General features: G+C 47.9%; 1 protein-coding gene across 1 annotated transcript in view; it reads right to left on the bottom strand.

The window, feature by feature from the left end:
- The window catches only part of LDLRAD4 (low density lipoprotein receptor class A domain containing 4), a 297,425-nt gene that overhangs the window by 255,343 nt on the left and 26,041 nt on the right, over positions 1-16,041 (bottom strand). Inside the window, 1 exon segment of the mRNA XM_024763876.1 lies at positions 1,953-2,044. The gene's annotated coding sequence lies outside the window, so the exon portion shown is untranslated.

Raw genomic sequence — 16,041 nt, 5'->3', positions numbered from 1 at the left:
AAAGTGTTCCATCAGTCACTGACCACTGGCGAGGCGTGCGGCCTGAGTGCCCCCCACAGCAGCTTACCACCGACCCTGTGAGACCCTACTGAATGGGCTCCACGTTTGCATATCCCTGATTGTGAAATCCACTCAGGAAAGAACTACGTAGGAACTGCACCCAACAGTGACTCAGAGAGTCTGTTAAGTACAGCATGGTTCTGAGCACCTACAATTTCAGGAAGCTTCCAACCTGTGAAAAGTCCACATAAGTTCAAGGGTCTGTGTGCCTTAGTGAGGAAGCACATTAAATCCCTCGTGATTCTCCAACTGCCTCATCTATTTCCAACAACCACCATGAATAAAAAGGCTTGGGTAAGCTCTGAAAGCCTCCGGGGGATCTCCATCAATCATTTCCTCTGACAAAAGTCTCATTGAACTCCTCCTAGTTAGCAGGCACTGTTTCAAGCCCTGGAGGAAAAAACAAGTGGGAGGGAGGGACATTCTTGCCCTTATAAAGCTTACATTCTAGTAAGGAATATGGCATAAACAATGAGTCATGCCTGGCACATTAAAAATTTAGGGGAGGGACTTCCCTGGTGGTGCAGTGGTTAAGAACCCCTCTGCCAATGCAGGGGACATGGGCTCGAGCCCTGGCCTGGGAAGATCCCACATGCCCTGTAGCAATTAAGTCCGTACGCCACAGCTACTGAGCCTGCGCTCTAGAGCCCACAAGCCACAGCTACTGAGCCCGCGTGCCGCAACTACTGAAGCCTGCGCACCTAGAGCCCGTGCTCCGCAACAAGATAAGCCACCGCAATAAGAAGCCAGCACACCACAACAAGAAGTAGCCCCCACTCTCCACAACTAGAGAAAGCCGCGCACAGCAACAAAGACCCAACACAGCCAAAAATAATAAAGAAAATAAATAATTTTTTTAAAAATTTAGGGGAAAAGAACCTTATGTTGTATAGAATGTTTTTACTTTGCTGAAGACTCTCATATATTTCTTCATTTGATGTTCTCCACAGCCTGGCAATTAGGCAGGACAGGAATCACTAAAATACTTAAGAGTTGACAAAATAGAAGCAAAGAGAGGTGAAGAGACATGCTAAAGGGTAAAGCTGGGCAGGTAAGCTGAGGCAGGTAGGATGCTCCTGGTACCACCCCCCGCCAGGCACCTTCACTAACTGGGGCTGGCTCTGAATTGGGCTTTGGGTCTGAGGATGCGCCGAGGTGACCAAAACATGTGTGTCATCTAAGCTTCTACTTCCAGATACCCTGAAATTTATACCCCAGGCCACTTACTTCCCACCCTTCAAGAAGAAACACACAGGAACACAAACACAGCAAATTAGGAGGTCAACGCTCCCCTACAGTACAGATCACGTGTGCTACCAACACACAGAGAGGAAAACCTGCTCACTTGCTGTTACAACAGCCAGGAGAGAGAGAAGCTGACATCCGTTCAGTGTGCACTACATGCCAGGTGCTGTATGAAGCATGGTAGCTCATCACGTCCCACGGCAATCCTGTGATTATTCCCATTTTATGAAGTTGGAAACCAAGCAGAACAAAAAATTTAGAATGAGAAAGAAAGAATCTCGTTTCTCACCAATCTTAAATGTTTTTAAACATCTGGGTATTAAATGCTCAGGCTCGGCAATAAATAGAAATTGAATAGTAAAATTATTTTCCTTCAGATATTCTAGTAAATCTAGAAATATGTATTTTATATACATTCACAGCCCACTATGAATACACTTGGGTATTAAACAAAAAAGAAAAGTCACATTTAATCTGATATCATGCAACTTTCCTCCAATCAGAAAAAGTTACATTGGGAAGATAGTTTTTGCACCTAGGAGTTGGGACCACTTTCTTGAGAGGGACACAATCTCAGAACAGTCAGTGCTGTGACAAGCTCTGCTTCACAAACATTATCAAAGAGAAGAGTCTCAAGCTCTACTCACCTTTTAAGCTGTTATGAAAACTGATGCGAGTTCCTGAAAACGGTCCAATCAGGAGATGGCACTTTGATGTTACAGATATAGAGCTTGAACTGCTGAAAAGAAAAATAAAGAATTCCAGTGAACCATTTCTTGGTTTCTTTAAGTGTACCATCCCCTTCTCCAAGTTCTGAAAAATACTTGAGGACTGTCACAATAAAAGGCACAGATACCAAAATGAATAAAATAAGCATCATATAATAAACAGAAGAGAGAAGACCCCCAGCACACAATCTGGGTACGGGGTATGACTGAACTGGGGATAAATTCTCCAGCAGCCACAGGGCCACAGGTTCTCAGCTTCCAATCAAAGGACACACATTTGTTCCTTCAAAGTCACCGGCTTTTTCTTCAACAAGGGGTCATGAACATGTAATTGACAATGTCTTTATTGGATTAGGGATTTTTTAAATTATAGACATCCTAAATATGGCTGTCTTAAGAACCCAAACTATCTTGTCGACCACATGGATCCACCGATCCTTAACTATAAAGGGAGGCAGGCCCAGCAGCACTTTTTCCTCCCCTGAAACATATGTTTAATTTTGTGGAAGCAACAGTGACCCCTGCTTAGTGAAGACCCAGCTAAGGTGACAACTTCCGTGATTGTGTCTGCTAGGCTACCTTAAACCCTGCCCTCCACCCTGTTGGCAGGACGTCCTCCCGACTCTGTTTGGTTCCAGTTCACACAATCTGTCACCAGCATCCTCCTCTCAGCCTGATGAGTACACTGTCCTTCTCGCCACTCCAGGTCATGTCAGGTGACCGCCTCATGCCTGACAAAGCAGTTCCAGGTAAACTCAGTTGGCTCTGCCTCAGATGGCACAAGCACCTCTCAGCACCCAGCTGGCCAATGTGCAGGATTACACTCTGGTCCAAGGGTGAATAAGCCACCATCTGTCTAGCTTGTGTGCTGCAATGTACTCTCCAGGAGACTTGCCCCCCGAAGCATGTTCCTGCCATATGTCACTCCTGAGTGATCAGCCAATGCTAAGACATCCAGATAAAAAATGACTGCGTCTAGCCAGAGGACCCCTGTGAAATTCCTGTGGACATCCACCCCAAACATATGAGCCAGACACCCCACTGTTTTTATATAACTCCTTCCTACCAAAGTGGTGAACCTACAGACATTACTTTGTCCTCCTGACTTTTACCTATACTGAGAGAAGAAAACAACCCACTTCTGACTTTCCGGATGATAGTTTTATTCCTCAACTGGGACTCCTCTCATCAGTCTTCCTGAGATTCAAATGCTGATTTCGAGCGAACAGAAGTCAGTGGAACAACCAGAAATGTATGTAGTGCATAGAATTCTAAGGTGACCCCCAGTGGGGCCATACCTTTGCATAATTCCCTCCTGTTGAGTGCAGGCAGAACCAAAAGAACATGACAAAAGTAAAGGGATGAACCAAAAGAACATGACAAAAGTAATGGGATGCCATCCCCTTGATCAGGTTACGCTATGTAAGACTCCACGTCAGCCTACTAGAAAGTGAGGGACTCCCTTTCTGGCTTTAAAGAAGTGAGCGACCATGTCTGAAGGGCCTGGAGGCCACATGGCAAGGAAGTGCAAGGGCCTCTAGGAGCCAAGAACAGTCCCCAGCTGATAGCAGCAAGGAAACAGGGACATCAGACCTACAGCTACAAGGAACTGAATTCTGCCCACTTAAATGAGCTTAGAAGTGGATTCTTCCCACACTCACACCTCCAGAAGAGAACACAACCGGGCTGAGAGCTTGTCTGCAGCCTTCTGAAATCCTGAGCAGAGAACCAACTAAGCCATTCCCGCACTCCCAACCCATGGAAACTGTAAGATAATATGTGAGTATTGGTTTAAGCTATTAAGTTTTTGGTCATTTGTTTTGCAGCAATAGTAAATAAATTTAATTTGGCAATTAATTAAATATAGGAGTATATAAAACACACATGTATATATTAAATGCACACATAACTAACACATCAAAACAGCCCTCCCTACCTGCCTCATCCATCCATAAGCAAAAACTCATTTCTCCTACTTGACTATGAGCTCTCTGTGGGCAAGAAACATCACCATGACCCTGGCATCACCAAGACTGTGAAGAGTATGTGGCACGTGGGATGCCCTTAATATATATTTTTAAATAAGCCAAATTAAAAGAGTTATGGGGCTTCCCTGGTGGCGCAGTGGTTGAGAGTCCGCTTGCTGATGCAGGGGACACGGGTTCGTGCCCCGGTCCAGGAGGATCCCACGTGCCGTGGAGTGGCTGGGCCCGTGAGCCATGGCTGCTGAGCCTGCGCGTCTGGAGCCTGTGCTCCGCAACGGGAGAGGCCACAGCAGTGAGAGGCCCGCGTACCGCAAAAAAAAAAAAAGAGTTATGATTTGTCAATCTCTCATTACTGCAATAAGGCCAAAACGATAGAATTTGTGCAATCCTTCAAAGCAGAGCTCAGAGCCACAAAATTAATGTCAAAATAGGTGGAAGATACTAAGCCTCATATTCTACCCCCAAATGATGAATGGACAATTTCTCCGGAACTGGTTATGTCATTTTACCTGTGAACCTGACTGCTTAGAAATTTTGCTCTGCAGTTACCACGTTTGCCAAATATCCTTGCCCCTTCTTGGGCATTTAGCTATCAGCTGAAGGTTAAAAACAAAAAAATTCCCTAAGAAAATTTCCAAAGTAAAAATGTGTGAATCACTCTTTTTTAAAAAATAAATTTATTTTTATTTATTTATTTTTGGCTACATTGGTCTTCGTTGCTGCGCGCTGGCTTTCTCTAGTTGCGGCGAGCGGGGGCTGCTCCTCGTTGTGGTGCGCGGGCTTTTCTCACTGCGGTGGCTTCTCTTGTTGCAGAGCACGGGCTTCAGTAGTTGTGGAGCGTGGGCTTCAGCAGTTGTGGCGTGCGGGCTTCAGCAGTTGTGGCGGGCAGGCTTCAGCAGTTGTGGCGTGCGAGCTTCAGCAGTTGTGGCTCGCGGGCTCTTGAGCGCAGGCTCAGTAGTTGTGGCGCACGGGCTTAGTTGCTCCGCGGCATGTGGGATCTTCCCGGACCAGGGCCTGAACCCGTATCCCCTGCAATGGCAGGCGGATTCTTAACCTCTGCGCCCCCAGGGAAGCCCATGTGAATCACTCTTAATTTTCCACTTGTATTGATAATTCATTCCCAACCACAACGGAAAAACCTGTGTAGATCAAATCCCCTGACTCTAATTCTGAAACAAAATGCTAACGTCAACTTCATGACAACCTATTTCAAAGGTTCTTTAAGATTTTTTATTTTTAAACTGCTGATTTGTAATTCTTTTAAGCAAGATTTTATTTAAGCTCTGCTTAAAATAAAAGTTGAATGCATAAATCATCCAGTTTCTGCTATCCTCGAGAGATAAATTATTGGTTTTTTAATTACAAAGAATACTGCAACTCAAGTTGTGTCTATTTTAGATGTCAAAAGAACTAGTATAATAAAAGAGAGATTTTAAAATATTCAAATCAGTTAAATTACTGAAGGGAGTACAAAATAAAAACTCCATTCATTACAGAAGCACATCATACTCTCTTAAAATCTATATTCAAGATCTTATTATAAAAAAGAAATCTTATTATATATTCCTACTCCCTCATAAATCACTCAATAAACCTGAACATTATCTCCAACGTTTACCCCTTGGTGCTCAGCCTCTCAGGCAGCAGAATGCTCACACTCAAGCCAAGAAAAACTAAAAACACCAGTTCCATGACATATGAGGCAGAGAATTTCAATAAACTCACCACTTCTCGGCATAATTTTAACTCTCTTGGGCCCATCTCTATGTGTGAAAATAGCCAATGACCCACAGCAGGGAACAGGAGGGGTCACTGAGCAACCCCTCCCTAGGCAGAGGAAGAAACAGGCCCAGAGGACAGAACCCACCCAGTTCCCTCCACACTCAGCTCTAGTTAAGTGCAGGCCTTTTCCATCATCTCACAAAGCACAGCTCCACACAAAGCCCAATGCTTCAGAGAAAGAAAACTGCGCAAGAATATTACGCCCACACCCAGGAAACTAAGCCTTTGCGAGAGTGGTTCACTCAACAGAATTAGTAAGCACAGGCACTCATACAAGGAGCTGGCGGCGGTCCTCCTGTACCATGCCCCGTACTCTGATCACCTGCAGATGGTCCTGCGGGGCTGAGGATATCACCAGCCCCAAACCGCCTCCTGAAAGCCACCTCCTGACCCGTTTCCAGCAGTCAGTGGCTGCAGCTGGGGAGCCGGTGAGAAACAGGGCGAGAAGCGGCGGGCCGCTGGTAGCCCTGCTGAGGAGCACGCGGACAGAGCCCCTCGCACGGGAGGGGCCCACACGAGGGGCAGAAGGCTGAACTCATGGGGGAAGTGAGGCACGATCCTTCTTAACCCTCACAACCTCCTCGCTTTCTCTAAGGTAACAGAATACTGAGGTTGGGAGAGAAGCCCGGCCGCGGATCCTGGGCCCCAGAGAACATGACGTCCCCGAGGACAAGGGCAGGGTCTCCGCCATGAGCGGCCGGTCTGTGGGACGGGGACGAGCACGAAGCCGTAGGTGTGGACTTCAGTTACGGCGAGATGAGGGAAACAGAAAGCCTCTCCTACCTAAACTGTCACGGAACGCAGAGGCGGCCAGTGGCACGGCCCAAACGGACGCAGGACCAGGCGCAGGCCGCATCCGGTCCTCTGACCACGCAAGGGTCGTTTTCTCCCTGGGGCCAAGTTGTTCCAGAGCAAATGGACCGAGGTGGTGCCGGCCTCCTGGGAGCCAAGCCGAGCCCAGGGCAGCCCCTGCACAGGCCGGGCCCACAGCCGGAGCTGCCTCCAGAGAAATGTCGGGCCTTCTCAGAGCAAACAGCCGGTCACCTGAGGCGAAACTGCACAGGATAGTGTCCTGTCTCCGTTCCGCTCCGGACCGACTGCCTCGAGCTGTTCAGAAGCTCCATCGCCCAACCTTACACAGGCCAGAACCACCCGTTAGGGAACCAGGTCATGGCCACCAGCGAAACGCTGCACTGCGAAGCCACACTATGGCCGACATGGCAGCCATGCGGCGCTTCTGAGGCGCGCGCAAGCACGCAAGCACACGCACGCCCCCAGGGGAGCGCGCACACGGGGGCGCGCACGCATTTGCGCACACGCAGCAGGGTCTTAAAAGCCGTTAGGGCGGAGCCTTCCAGATCCCAAAAGCCATACGTAAACGTTCCGAAGCCAGAAGAACAAAAGTTTTCAGCAAAGCCAGAAAGAGCACCTTAAGGAAACATCAAAAAAGATGCTGGTTTCCTTTAAGTGATGTTCTGGTCCAAGGGGGTTAGCTTCCTGCTTACAACTGACCCTTGAACAACAGGGGTTTGAGCGGCAGGTCCCCTCAAATGCGGGTTTTTTTCCAGATTCCTCTTTACAGATCTTTAAGGTCACTAAGTGTGGGGGAAAATCTGTGTTGGAGTAGAGGTCACAGCGTGAGGAATCAAAAGGAGGAGGGTCCGAGTCCTGATTCCACCCAAACTGTTCATCTTCCTGCCCTTGGGCCGTTACCCGTCCATCCCTTTGCTTTGGGGTAGTTCGCGGGTTGGCACCCCAACCCCAGTAGCTTGATTTCCAAACTCAAGGGAAGAAGAAAGGCAAAGCCCGACGCCTCCACAAAAGATCACCAAGCACTTGAACGTAAGTGTGACGAGGACCGCAGGACGTCAAGGTCCTTCTCTGATCTGGAGCCGTGCTGTCTGGTGTCCGGGCCTCCTGGAAGGGCCTCTCGTCCAGCTGTCCTCTGTACAAGAGGCCTTGCACACATCCAAATGCAGATGCTGTGGACCACGTGGGCGGGCCAGAGTCCTGACCCCCAAAGGCTGGGTGGGGTTGGGGCCACAGCAGGCTCAACACAGGCTGGGGAAGCAGCGGCATTTTGAAGACCCCTTATGTCCCAAACTTCCTGCAACGTGCTCTCAGAAAATAAGGAAAACCTAGGTTGTCATTCCCCTGATAACCCAAAATGTAACGGGAAGCAGGACAGACACAAGCAAGCCTGTGCTGTCATAATAAAATGTCAAGACCGGTTTTCATAAGCCAGAGATAAAAACTGTCCTCCACTTTTTACCAACCTCTGTTAATAGTTAACATCCAAAACAAACCCAGTTCTTGGTAGAGAGCTGTTCCTATGAGCCAGGTCCCCGGTCCTGGGAGGGAGCGGATGCTCAACACCAGGAAGAGACAGGAGGCGGGAAGCAGCAACCCGAGCGCATCCAAACCCACCCGAACCCCTGGACCAGCATCAGGCAGGCAGGTGCACGAGTGCCAGATGCAACTCAGCCTCACTCCCACCCCCGGGCACCTGGGGGTGGAGGTGGCCAGACTGTGGAGGCGCCCGTGCAGGCGGGGTGAGCGGGCGCATCCCCGCAAGGCTGGAAGGAGGCCAGGGGTTGACAGGGGGGTCTTGGGAGGAGGTTCCAGAACAAGGACAGGTGCTGATCAGACTGAACGCAGACGAAAGTACCGGAGATGAAGTCGGAGAGGCCGTGGGCCCGGGGCTCGTATGCAGTCGTAGGGACTGGCTTTGACTGGAGAGGAAGGAGGAGCCGTCACTCCACAAGGGCTTCCACACCTCAACAACCGGGCCCTGGGCCAGATGCCTGAGGCCACAGGAAGAGGCAAAATCAGGCTCTTCCACCCTTAGTGGCGGCTACGGTCTCTATTCAGTGGGCTGAGTAGTGGGGACCTGGGAGCCAGCATCCTGTTGGCTCCTCTCCACCCTTTACTCATACAGATGCTGAGCCTTCACCATGGCAACCAGAGATACAGGAGGTCCTAAAGGTGTCCAAACCAGCATGAAGCAAATTAAGTTCAAGATCATTTTAGTCTTGACTATACCTCACTGAATTCTAAATATTTAAGTCTATCAACGGTAGTTATGCTAGTTCTATATTAACTACAAAGGTTTGAAAATCATAACATCCTATTTCCCAACATTTCTGAACAGCAAAAAAATGTTTACTGTTCACTGCTATCTAGATACGAATTTGTCATTTTGGTAAATTGAGCCAATAATAAACATCTATGCTTGGTCTTTCTCCTTCATTAAACTACATAGACTATATCTTGTAATACTTCCTCCATAACCCCTCCATAATATTAGTCACGTTGTACTTTCATTTTTAATGCAATATATGTGTGCATGTATATGCATACACAACTATATACACATGCATAATAAATACACATGCATATATATGTACATACATACACATACACTGAGTTGTGATAGTAAATATTTATATATACTTATCACATGTATAGCTTAAAAGTTTCTGAAACTACTCAGCCTTACTACTACATTCCACCTTCCACTGCAAGTCACTTTTTTAAATTGCTGGTTGTGAACTAATGAGTTCATGACCTGCCAATTAGTTGGGCGGTAGTTCTCAAACCCTGGTTGGGCACTTAAATAACTAAGGCACTTAATTAATGACTATTAATGAATTAATAACCCCATGTTCATCACAACATCAGCTGTCCCCTCCTGTCCCCCCTACCCTCCCAACCCACAGAGAACAGCAAACTCCAGTCTACCAGGAAAACTTTAGGGTATCCTGAAGGACCATCCCTCACAGCACAGCCCTGCAGACTAACCAGAAAGCAAAAAGGAGCCAAACGGAAGTCACCCATCTGCATAATCTGTGCATAAGCTCTTCACATAAAGTCTGGGATCCAGTATCCTGAAATAACTTAATGAAAACACATTCTACTGCTAAAGGATCTTTGCCTTTGGCTTTCAATGCTTCGATAAACTTGTAAATGGTCATTAAAATAGGCCCAGCATGGGCACTACTTTGTACCCTAGAGCAGGACAGATTCACACTCAGCTGGTCTGCAGTGAGCCCCAAGAGTCTGCATTTCTTACAAGCTCCCAGGGGTCCCACTGCGGTGACCCAGTAACAAAGCACTAGACAGCCCTGGTCGTTGGCAGGTGAAGATCCCCCCTTAGCCCCCTAATAATATGTGTTCATTGCACAGCGGACCCCTCAGCAGAGAGCACCTGCTTGAAGGCAGGTATTCAGGTGACACCCACAGCATGTTCATGTTGGCTTCAGGTGATGGGAGCACCACTGACAGTGATGGAAGGGCCACCTGGCCAGAGTGGAGGTCAGCACCCAGGTGAGGGAGTGAAAGAATGCAGGGCCAGGCCCAGTGCAGAAACCTATAAACCGCCCAAGAATGAAAAGAGACATCTGTTTGTAAGTAACTCAGACACAACAACTCGGATACACTACACGTGAGCCACGTTCCATCAGATGGGCTCGCGAGGGCTGCAGCAGCTGGAAAATGTATGCTGATGATGAAACCATTGTTCAAAGAAACGTCCATCTACCCCATGTTATGTGAAAGAAATACAGATGCTCCCAATACTCCCATGTTAATCAATCATTTTAATTGAAAATAGATACATGGTTCTACTACCTCATTAGAGGTCAAGTTCGTTAGAGGTCAACGTCCAGTGGTAAAGACTGGTTGGTCATCAGCCAACTGCTTATATTCCATTAGGTCACAGTTTTTTCTTAAAAAATTACCACACTCCTCTTCATTTTAGACTATTCTTAGAAAATATTTCCCAACATTTTCTCCATGAGATCATCAAAAAATAACTATTGAAGTTGAAATTCTACCCACTTGGAAGCAACTATTAACCAACTAGAGCCTGGACATACTGTTCTACATGCTACTGAATTAATAAGGATAAAAATAAAATTCCAGAAAAGCTACACAATTCAGCCTTCTCTTATTTGAGGCCATGGAGTCTTTCATCGTTCTTGCGGGTTTCATTAAACTAAGCACAGGACACTGTAAACTGATTTGCTAGTTTCCACACTTGCTGCCAAATTTCCACTTCTGCAAAAGCGATTTCAACCAGAAAAAAAAGTAAAGCTAATCTTCTAGTTCTTCACATGGTCCAATTTACTCAGAATGTAGGGTAAAAAGTTGGAAGAAAGGAAATCAATCGTTGGCAAATAATGCAAATGTTAATTTATTACCTTTATTATTTTAATCACTACATTGTCTCAGATCATTTCCTCCTCTGAGTTCTGGAAAGCTTTAAAAACATGAACACTGCCAAACAATGACCTTGTTATAAGCCAAAGTTCAGTTATGTTAAGGAATTTACTACCTTTTAGCTGAAGGAGTTCTCCTGAAAATCCTTCCAAACCACTAACTTTGTTAAGAATTTATACAGGTTTACAATATAATACTGCATAGCTTCTAAACGTTTTAGAGTTTTACTCTGTGCATTACTTTAGCCTTTAACAAAGCAGTACAAGCTAAGATTAATGACATAGGTGAGGGGAGGGGAGATAGGGAAAGCAGGAAGTGACTTTAGCACAGCAACGCTAGTTACAGAGAATCAAGCCAAGGGCAGGATGCGATGTGTGCGGGATGCTTCAGCTGCGAAGTACCAGAAGGAAGAGTAGTTTTGAAAGCATAACATTTTGCATCCACTGACTTATCAAAAATCTCCCTTCCTCAGCGTCTTCAACAGTAAACTCAGATAAGCACCAAGTTTTCAGATCCTCAGATGAAATTAAATCCACTTAGCCAGAACCCAAACAGCTGAGAAATTCAAATAATTGGAATTTTTGTGAGAAGGAAAATCATTACAACCACAAGACCTTAACACACAAAACGACTGGCCAACTTCCCAGTTACAGTGGCTGCCAGGACCAGGAGGGAGAGGGGAGAGGAAGGGAGGGCCAAGCCAAGAGCAGAAAGCCAGAAGAAAGGGACCAGATGCCCCCATTTGGAGAAAACTGAGGCACAGGGAGAGGAACAGACTGAGGGGAAAGGCCAGGAGTCAGCCCTGTCTGCACCCATCCCCAGAGGCACAAAGTATCCTGCCACTGACGAAGATCACTGAAATCATCCTGACGCTGGGGGCTCAGCTTGAAAAGCACAAGAATAAAAAGTCTGGTGAAAGAATGCCCTGGTCTGCACGAGACTTAAACCCAAACTCAGAAAGGACAGTTAGTTTACATCCATTAATCCCATACTTCGCCACCTCCCTCTTCCCTTTGACATCCATAAATTTGTTACAATCTGCCATACATAAAATAGGTAAGCAACAAGGATTTACTGTATTAGCACAGGGAATTGTACCCACTGTCTTGTAATAACCTATAATGGAATATAACCTACAAAAAAACCACAAAAACAAAACCGAAGCACTGTGCTGTACATCTGAAACTAACACAATATTGTAAGTCACCTATACTTTAATGAAAACACACAAAACAAAAAACCAACAGTTAGTGACTCACAATCCAAAGCAAGCCACTACCTGGGCCCCAGCACTGCCGCTGGACGCTGCTGCTCGCACAGGGGTGGCCCCAACCTCCCGAGAGCTGACAGACAACGAGGATGACCGGGGACGAGGCTGAGGGGCACCCACGTCTGAAGGGAGGGTGGCTGGCTCAAGCTACAAGGCAACAGGAGCCAGGTCTGAGCGCAGGGAAGCATCCCAGGCATGTGAGCTGCGCAGGTTGTTTTTAGAAAGTGAATTATCATGCGTAGGCTGCCCCTGGAAACCTCCACAACTCCTGAGAAAACTGTCCTTGTTCTGCTCAAATCCCACCACGTGTGAAGGCGGACTGGTGCCGCTGCTTCCAAACAAGCGAGACAGACCACCTTCTGGTGACTGTTGTGCTGCAGGCCTGTCTGTGCGCACACGCCTCCAGGGGCTGCAAGTACAGTTTCCAAAAGTAACAAACATTTCTTTGATAATTTAAAAGTGCATGACTCTACATGATCGCATGCAGAAGCTGTTTCAAATACACTTAATTATTGGGGTATTTTTGCAAATACAGGTATAACTGAAGACCGCGACTCAATTTCAGAAGTCATCTCCGTAACTCAGACTTGCAGTCCGAGGAGCTTCTACTAGCTTCCCGCTTGCCACAGGCACCCTGCTGACTGCGGCCAAGACCTTGGCCAGGACTCGGGAGATGAGGTTATTCCATGTGCAAGAGGATTTATTGGGCAGTAAGCACATAAGATTTTCAATCTCACTGAAACAGAACAATTGCAGTCAGATTTGCTCTCACTCAGAATTCCGTTCATGTCAATTCTACAACCAAGTCAGTGACTCCCACCCTCTGGGGTTGGGATGAAACTGTAGCTAATGCCGGAAGGCAACCCCAAGGAGGGAGGGGCCAGGAGCCCTGCAGGACCTCCTGGCTGAGTGTACTTTAAAGCAGCTCCCTGCTTTCCATGTACAAGCTGTCGCCAGCTACCATCTCAATGTGAACATCACTTTGGCAGCTTTCCTTTGATCTAAGACCGCTGTTTGGCAATTTAAAAACATCTCATTCTCAGCCACGCCCAGCAGAAGCCCAGACCTGGAGTCGGCAGCCACCGCAGACCCTCAGAATTCTTCCGGCCTCTGGACACAGCACCATCACGCAGGAAAGAAAAGAAAAGGCGAAAGCCCCAGTGTGTGGCCTTCCTCAGTCTGTGGCATGCACTCATCCCCCAGACTATCTGAGCAGAAGAATAAAGCAAATGTCCTGCCCTCAGGGCGCCCACCATCTGCTTGGGAGTCTCCAGCCTCGAGCCAGTAGCAGGAAGATTTAACACTTTGTAGCAAAATGGTCTTTTATGCTTCTGGGTCCAAAGGGACCCAGAAGGGGGTGGGGTCTGGGCAAGTGCTACTCCCTCCAGCCCGGACCCCACCTCCTGGGTACTGTCTCAGCTCCCCTGAGTCAGAATCTCTAGGAATCTGCATTTCAAAAAGCTCATCAAATAATTTGTCAACATACTGACATGTGGAAAACAGGTCTAAACCCAAATTAAACTGAACTGAGGGAGGGAGGGAGGCAGGCGGCTTAGCAGTCAGAGGTGGGAGGAGATGCGGGGCTCTGGGCAGCTGAGTGAGGACTGACACCGAGCCACCCTGCCTGGGTGACCCCAGGACCCACAAAAGACTGAGGAAGCGACTAGCGAGGGGGGAGTTCACATCCTGGGTACACACTCCATCCCCAAATGACTGAGGGAGGCCCTCTTACCTTTCCTGGTGATGTAACTGCTCTGGAAAAACAGAGAAGAAGCCTGCCCTGCCCTGAGTGTCTGGAGCAGCTCATTCCAGCCGCTGAAGATTAGCCCAGAGGAGCACGCTCCTCTCCGGGCAACATGCGGCTGCACAGCCAAGGAGGGTGGCCTCCAGGCAGAGGGGCCAGGAAGGGTGTGGTCTGTTGGGTGGCGCTAGAGAAACAGGGTGCCACAGGCTGCAGAGGGAGCGGGGCCCAGAGAAAGAGCCCCAAGCCAGGCCACTGTGACCGCATGGTCAGCTGTGTGTCGTTCTGGGGATCCCAGACCAGGAGCATCAGCTTCCCCGGGAAACACATGAGAACAAAGTCTCAAGCTCCACTCGCCACCTGCCAATTCAGAAACTGCATTTTAAGGAGCCCTCCAGGTGATTCTGACACACACTGAAATCTGAGATCCTCTCGCTATAGCACATAAAGGACACTCAAGGAGGGGAGAGGAAAAACTAGAGGTCAAAGGCACAGCGGTCTTGGAACTTCCCTGGTGGCGTAGTGGTTAAGAATCTGCCTGCCAATACAGGGGACACGGGTTCAAGCCCCGGTCTGGGAAGATCCCACATGCCGCGGAGCAACTAAGCCCATGCGCGGCAACAACTGAGCCTGCACTCTAGAGCCCATGAGCCACAACTACTGAAGCCCACGTGCCTAGAGCCCGTACTCCCAACAAGAGAAGCCACCGCAGTGAGAAGCCTGCGCACCGCAACGAAGAATAGCCCCCGCTCACCACAACTAGAGAAAGCCCACGCACAGCAACAATGACCCAACGCAGCCAAAAATTAATTAATTAATTAATTAATTTTTTAAAAAAAGGCACAGTGGTCTGTCCCGAGGCTGTTGCGAAAGTCCAAGCAAGAAACACTGGGACTCAAAGGCAGTAACTACGAGTAAGAATGGAAATGGTCAGGTGAAAAAATACTCAGAAGTAAAACCACAGGACTTGGTGACACGGAGATAGACTAGACGTGCAGGGAGGAGGGGGCAGAGCCTGGCTAGGGTACCCAGCTTTAGGTCAGGCAAAAGAAAAGAAAGCTTTTATGTCATTGCACAGACAAGTCTTGCCAACGTCTGCCTCAACTTTGAAACACTCAAGTCTGTTACAAGCCACCTTGGGATCCTCCAGATTCAGGAAGATTGTACTTTAAATGCTTTTATACAACAGCACAGGTGTGACACGCACTCAGGTGTCTTCTCCAGCTACATTCTCCAGCAAGGATCTCGAGAAGCTTCATAAACAGAAATCAATCCAGATTCAGTCTTGGAAAAAGAGAAAGGCTACAGAACTTCACACAATCCAAGTGTAGCCACTTGCAGAGAAAAGTAGGAAACAATGCTTGACACTCACCCTAATTCTGAATAGAAAGGAAACAGCACATTGTCTAATACAAAACACATGTTAAAGGGTTCTCTGCCCAAGAATGTCATTTACCCAAGTTATTGGGCTCAGGATATGTATAAAAAACGTCCATTCTTAATTAGCTACACTCATGAAGGACACTGTGTAACTAAACAATGGCAAATACTTCAAAAATCATTCATTTCTGGCTTTATAAAATGATTTTACACTTATCATTAAATTTGGGTGTGTCTAATGTTCTGAATATTCTCTTTTTGAAGAGGAGCAAGGCCCACTCTGAGGATGTGACTCCAGGGAGCTGGGAAGCCATCCAGTCTCCAGGCCGCATCCTTCCCTCGGCGGCTTAGCTGGGACCAGCAGGACCATAAGGCCTGCCTCTTCCTCGCTGTGCCCGCCATGCTGAGCCGCAGTACGCCTGGCTGGAGGCCCACTATCTGTGAGCGCAGCCATCCACGAAGAGAGCTCGCAGGGCCGTGAGGAAGCCAGAGAAGGAACGGGGAGGGCAAGCCATCCAGCCCAGAAGAGGAGGCTCACTGGGGCCTCAGTGGTGCCTGCACGGCTGTGGGACCCACGTGGAAGGAAAGCCAACCTGCTCTGAATCACAGGCACGTTTCAACCCATCTGCA

Source organism: Neophocaena asiaeorientalis, unplaced genomic scaffold, assembly GCF_003031525.2.
Source record: "Neophocaena asiaeorientalis asiaeorientalis breed wild unplaced genomic scaffold, Neophocaena_asiaeorientalis_V1.1 scaffold110, whole genome shotgun sequence".
Lineage (NCBI taxonomy): Eukaryota > Metazoa > Chordata > Mammalia > Artiodactyla > Phocoenidae > Neophocaena > Neophocaena asiaeorientalis.
This window is presented reverse-complemented; position numbering and strand designations above follow the sequence as displayed.